Source organism: Atractosteus spatula, chromosome 10, assembly GCF_055471065.1.
Source record: "Atractosteus spatula isolate fAtrSpa1 chromosome 10, fAtrSpa1.hap1, whole genome shotgun sequence".
In the NCBI taxonomy this organism is placed as follows: domain Eukaryota; kingdom Metazoa; phylum Chordata; class Actinopteri; order Semionotiformes; family Lepisosteidae; genus Atractosteus; species Atractosteus spatula.
Genome location: NC_142715.1, coordinates 1,481,175 through 1,487,236, shown reverse-complemented (window position 1 = coordinate 1,487,236; position 6,062 = coordinate 1,481,175). Strand labels below are relative to the sequence as shown.

Genomic DNA, 6,062 nt, shown 5'->3' with positions numbered 1-6,062 from the left:
CTTCCTTCAGGCAAGTAATGAGACAAAGAAACAGGGCACAGTGGGTAGTGTGGCTGAGTGGTCTAAGGTGCTGGATTAAGGCTCCAGTCTTGTTGGAGGTGTGGGTTTGAATCCCACTGCTGCTAGGAGTTTTTGTGTTACAACCACCAAATGGAGCAATGTGTTAAAAGCTACTTTATCAGCTTAACATCAAAGCAGGGAGAAAAAAGTGTTTCTTCTTCTCAACACAAATTCTTGTTTCCACCTTCAGCAGGGAAGTTTGTCTACCAAGATCACTTTTGAGTCAGTGCAAATCACAGTGCGCCCTCAATTTTAATGTCGGTTGTGCTCCTTTTATCTGTGAAACGTTAATGTTCTGCATTTTCAAGTTGAGTCTTCCTTAGGGGTAGAGCTGATTAAGTCTTTCCGCATAGTGCTCCATCAGAAATAACTTGTCTAAGTTCAATAGAGATTGTGGGTTTCACTTCAAGCAATCACAAAGCATACATAGATGTCAGATCTAAATGGGGAATTTGTTGGTTACAAAGCTGAACGTTTTTCCATGTTCTGCTAGAGTATCTACTGGCTTGCCTTTATCAGCTGTCTTGGAAAAATAAGCTGTGCTTCCTCTCAGGAAAAATCATCAGTAATCATCAGTAATTTTATTCTGTGCGTATGGCCTTTATTTAAAGTATATGAAAATCACGAGTTCATAGATTTATCCAAATATCAGCGGCACCTTGTAAACCTGTCATAAGAATTCCTTCAATCCAATAGTTTCACTCCAGGGAAAAGGCAGGGAAACATAGAGAATTCTTATTTAAAGACAACATTTGGATTGGATTGCATGTAAGCAGGCATCACTCAGAATTCCTAATATGATTTTAAATTCAGTTTTGCAGTGCTTTAGTGCGTTACTACTTTCAGAGAGTCTTTTATTGACCTTGCTGAAGCAGAGAAGCGACATAATCACAATTGTGACCAGTTTTTCTACTGTTTCTGGTTAATAATGATGATTATTTTGTATTTTGATTAGTATTTTTTGTAGCATTCTTCCTCAGCTTTTAAGTTATTTGGTGAGCAAGAACCACTGAGAACGAGTCTGAATCAATCAAGAACACATATGGTGTCCTGTAGCGGCGTGGCTTATTAATAAGAAAGAATTAAGTGTTCTGAGCCTTCCCAAATGAGGCCTCATCTCTCTGTTCATCACTGTGGTGCAGCCACAGAGAAACTATTCATGCAGGCTGATTTAAGGTTCCTTTGATAAGGTTTCCTAGGACAGCTCCCAAAGGGGGATGCACTTAGCTAAGCCTGGCTATCATGATCAATGGTCATCCATTGGCGCCTATCTGTCTAGGGAGTGCCAGATGGACATCTGGACTGCATTCCCAAGTGTCAGGAGTAAGTGACTCATATCTCACCTTGATCAACCAATCAGGGACTGGTAGTGCCGAGTAACCCACGTGGCTCTCTGATGCCCATGGAACTTTCAGCCAATCAATGAGCTGAAGTTCCTCCAGGTAAAAACAGGCAACACAGAGAGCCTGTGAGATTCGTGAGATTCAGTGGAGAATTCTGTGGACAATTCTAAAGGGAATTCAAAGGAGAATTTCAAGGCAGGACGGCCCAGGAGCAGAAGGCTCCCAAGGGCAGGACATTCTCGCAGCGCGCCTCCTGACCATCCTGAGACTCAGCCCGGACAACCACGGAACGGCCAGTGGGTCCGAGTGCCAGAACTTTCCTTTGTTCTAAGAGTCTAGAGCGGAGGTTGCCAGAGAGTAACCAGAGGATCCACCCGAGGTTAGCACCAGCAGCAGGCCTCGTGAACAGGTCGGAACTGTGGACAGCTGAATCACTATTCAGAACTAGCTCTCCATCAGGAACGAACCGGTCCTCTTCCTGACTTGCTGGGACCCACAGTCATCTTTTCTCCTGTGCACAAACTTTGCTAGTTAAAGCCAACACTAACTAGCTGGTCAGTGAGCATCAGCAGCGCACCGTCGCAAGCCGCACAGCACAGCCTGGCACGGAGCCAGAGAGCGCGGATTGGACAGCAACAAGCCTGCAACTGTTTCTTTGTGCCCGCAGAAGATCTGAATCCCCAGAGATTGGATGAGTATTCAACTTCAATGCATTACAGCTCGAGAATTCAATTGTTATCCCAACCAGTTGATATCAATTTAATTCCTAAGAGTTATGTACTTGTTTTGAGTATCTAATGTAGAAGTTATAACCAAGTTCATTTACGAAACGGTCTAAATGAATGATATACTGAACGTATGTCCTCTTGATATATGTAACACTTTGTAACTGATTGAATATACATCTTTTGTATTCTGATAACCCTCTCGATAAGATCTGTTAGGTTTACATGCATATTCTATGTATTAATAAATGTATCCTTATGTATTAGTACCTGTGTGTGTGCGTTGTTTGAGTTATGTCGCATGGTTGGATTCTAAAGCCATCAAAAGAATCAATTTTGTGATTTACTGCTACGATTAATAATTGTCCCAGTAAATGCCCAAACCCTACAGAACTGGTGCCTTCAGAGAGCTACATTACATTTAATTTGGCTATGGCAACGTTACAGTCCTGTGTACAACTGCTTAGCCCGAATTTAGCTTTTCAGTGTTGAAGAAGACGTTTCCAATTTTGATTGCTGGTTTCAGAGGATGTGCTACAAGATCACAGATTCATTTGAAAAGATTTGGAGATGCATTGGCTGGGACTCAAACCTGGCTCAATTGCATGAAGGCACCTATACTCAGCAACGAGAGGGAAGGAGAAGGGGCCAGAGGTAGTGTGGCTGAATGGTCTAATATGTTGGATTTTAGGCTCCACTCTCTCAGGGGTGTGGGTTTAAATCCCACTACTGCCTAATGTTTTAAGACCTTACTTCCTGTGATTTGTAATATGGTCAGTAAAAGTACTTTATGTAAGTATCTCTTACATCAGTGCTACAAGTCACTTACTGCTCCACAGGTCCAGGGTTCAATCCCTGGCATCTTCAGGTGTTTTATATTACTGTACTCACATCTCAATCTTCTGTTGAGTGAGAACTCTTTGCTCGTGTTCATAGAGAGCCAGGTTTACCTTTTGAATCTCACCCGGGATTTCCTGAGAGATCATTCAGCGAGCGAGTCCTCCCTCTGGACTCGGCACTGAGCTGAAAGCTGCACGAATTCCTCACTGCGTGTCCTGTACTGTTACAGGTGGTCCAGAGTTAATGTACAGCACAGTGACATGAACACCTTGAACTTTTTCTGTATGTGAAGGAAAATGCAAAAGAGCATGTAAAGTATTGATCATATAAAATATCCATGGTACAACTCGAGAAAAAACTAAAGAAAAAAACAACGACTTTTGATGATTACAAGAGATTCAAGAAACACAACCGTCCGCAGATGGGTTCGGATCCTGAACGCTTAAGTCAAAAGAACAAAAGTGAAGTAAACTCTCTTCATTGTCTTATAGTTTATGAAATAAAACAATTTCTTACTTTCTCAATAATTTCTTACCGTTGATAGACGATTTATTGAATTTTAACAGAATCACAATTACAAACATTTTGGGTTAAACTGTTATTCACATACTCTTAACAAAGAGAAACATTAGTGTCTTCCGGTGTGTGAGCCCATTTCTCAAAAAAATAAAAAATAAGTTATATAAATTGAATTGTTCTACTTTTTAGGCTTGCATAGTCTTATTCATATTTCAGTTAAACCTTTTCTTCTGTAGTAATTTCATTCGATATTAAAATTAGTCCTGATTTACAATTTTTGGACATGGTTCATCTTAAAGAATTTTGTAATAAGTTTCAGTTTAGGAAAATCGTGCCCAGAAGCTACCAAAACTGGTAATGTTCACATAATGTGTAATGCAAAAGCAGCAGTTGGGGTGGGAAACAAAAGGCATTTCTTGGTATGAATCCTAAAACTTCATAGATGGTGTTCTAGGACTTCTCGCTTCAGATAAAGCTGTCAATACATCATAGATTTCTACTCAATCAATATCAGCAGTGTTATCACTACCGAACGCTAAATATAGATCCTGGCAATAATTCATGAGTTGTTCGTTAGAAAATTGTTTATGTTTTTTTAACATATTTTCAATACCAGACAAAAAGTCGGAAGTTTCAATTTCATGCAACTGATGAAATCTCTCTTCGATGGAAGTTATAAGTACAGTACATCCAGAATACTGCGGAATCAATCAGATTTACATGTTTCTTGTGGATCCAGAAGATCATTTTGAGACTCAAAACATGCCTGTCTTTTCTTTTTTCGAGGACGAAGGAGCAGCAGCAGGAGTAGCAGTAATGGCAAGAACGTGTTTAGAGTTCAGCACTTCTCATTTCTAATGCAGAGCCATCGACTCGGAAGCACCACCCGCGATAACAGAAATTGCAGAATTGGTCTGTTCATGCTGCTTACACGCTTTGAATTGCTGGCATTTTTTGCAAGTTCCTTTTTGAGGGTTCATGAAATTCCTCACATTTGAGCCAACACTAAAATATTTCATTCGGGGTCGCCTAATTCATAGTGCAAACCGAATCTACAGGGGAATGCTGTGGCACATGAAGCCGTTTGTTATTCTGTTGTGAGGTGTGAGGGGCGGAATGCAAATCGAGTTGGTGAATAGAAAATGAAACAGGAGTCACTTCTTGAGCTACGAATTCCAAAACGTATGAAAACCTGTGCATTTTAACAGTGCAGAATACTCACAAATTGCACTGAGTTGCTTGCTTTCTTCTGCTGCTTTTATATTTCAGTCATTCACTGTCAGCTAGCACTGGAACAATTCAAGAGAGGTAAAATCAAAAGCTGTCAGGAGTGGGATTTGAACCCACACTTCCATTTGGAGACCAGAACACCCAAGCCAGCTAGAATGACACATGTCCTTGAGTCTGGCACTTTAGACCACTCAGCTACCCTGACAAGCAAGAGCAAATGCTGTGCTGAATGCACCAGTAGTTGACTAAACTGAGTTTCTTCCCTGAAATTATTTGCTTGCGAAGAGCCAAGTTGCCTTGAATGGATCTTGAAAATCAAATATACGGATGGATTGTTATTCGGTTGTGAGTTTTGAGGGGCGTATTATAAATTGAGTTGGTGAAAAGGCGCTTTTTGTTAGTCTGTCGGGAGGCTGCACAAGGTGTTTAGAGGGAGAACTTCTAAAAAGCAGGCTCTCTATGTTTAACATCAAGGCAGATTTTTTTTTTCTCAATGGAAATGCTCTTTGGTGCTTTCAGCTTTACGTAGGGAACAACGTCTGCCAGATCACTTTTGAGCCAGTGCAAATGGCAATGTGCCACCAAGTACATTTAATATTGGCTGTGGTAGCGAGCTGCTTTTGTTTGTGAAGCTTTTACTTCTTTAAGCTGAATCATCGGCAGGAGTAGCTTATTAAATCTTTGCTCATAGCGCTCCATCAGAAATACATTGGAGGTATTGGAGACCCACGTGGTGTTACCACCCCCTGCCAATCCCTGATTGGTTGATCAAGGTGAGATATGAGTCACTTACTCCTGACACCAAGGAATGCAGTCCAGATGTCCATTCGGCACTCCCTAGACAGATAGGCGCCAATGGATGACCATTGATCATGATAGCCAGGCTTAGCTAAGTGCATCTCCGTTTGGGAGCTGTCCCTTATCAAAAGAAAACATCTTAAATCAGCCTGCATGAATACTTTCTCTGTGGCTGCACCACAGAGAGGGAGAGTGAGAGGGGGCCTCATTTAGGAAAGCACAGCAATGCTTAATTCTGTCTTATTAATAAGCATTGCCGCTACAGCTGTAAAGTTATTTGGCGAGCATGGACCTCTGAGAAGGAGTCTGAATCCATCAAGAAGACAGGAATTCTAATATCGCACTGCCGTCTTGTGTACAAAATATTTGTTCAGTTCTAATGTCTGTGTGCATTGACAAGGCATCTCAAAAGGACATATTAAATAAGAAAATGATCCTTTCTGTTACCATTCCTGTGGTTGGAGCGTTGTTTCACCCTTTTACGTTCTACAGTATTTACAGACAAGGTTTTATCACTGGAGTTGTACAGAACAAGTGTGCATCAGTC

General features: G+C 41.2%; 1 non-coding gene across 1 annotated transcript; it reads right to left on the bottom strand.

Annotated features, from left to right (window-relative positions):
• Positions 1-4,809: 4,809 nt before the first annotated feature.
• trnal-caa (transfer RNA leucine (anticodon CAA)) lies at positions 4,810-4,922 on the bottom strand. The gene is made up of 2 exons: positions 4,885-4,922; positions 4,810-4,855 (listed from the first exon to the last, which is right to left on the bottom strand). It is a non-coding gene; the product is annotated as a tRNA-Leu (tRNA).
• Positions 4,923-6,062: the final 1,140 nt, after the last annotated feature.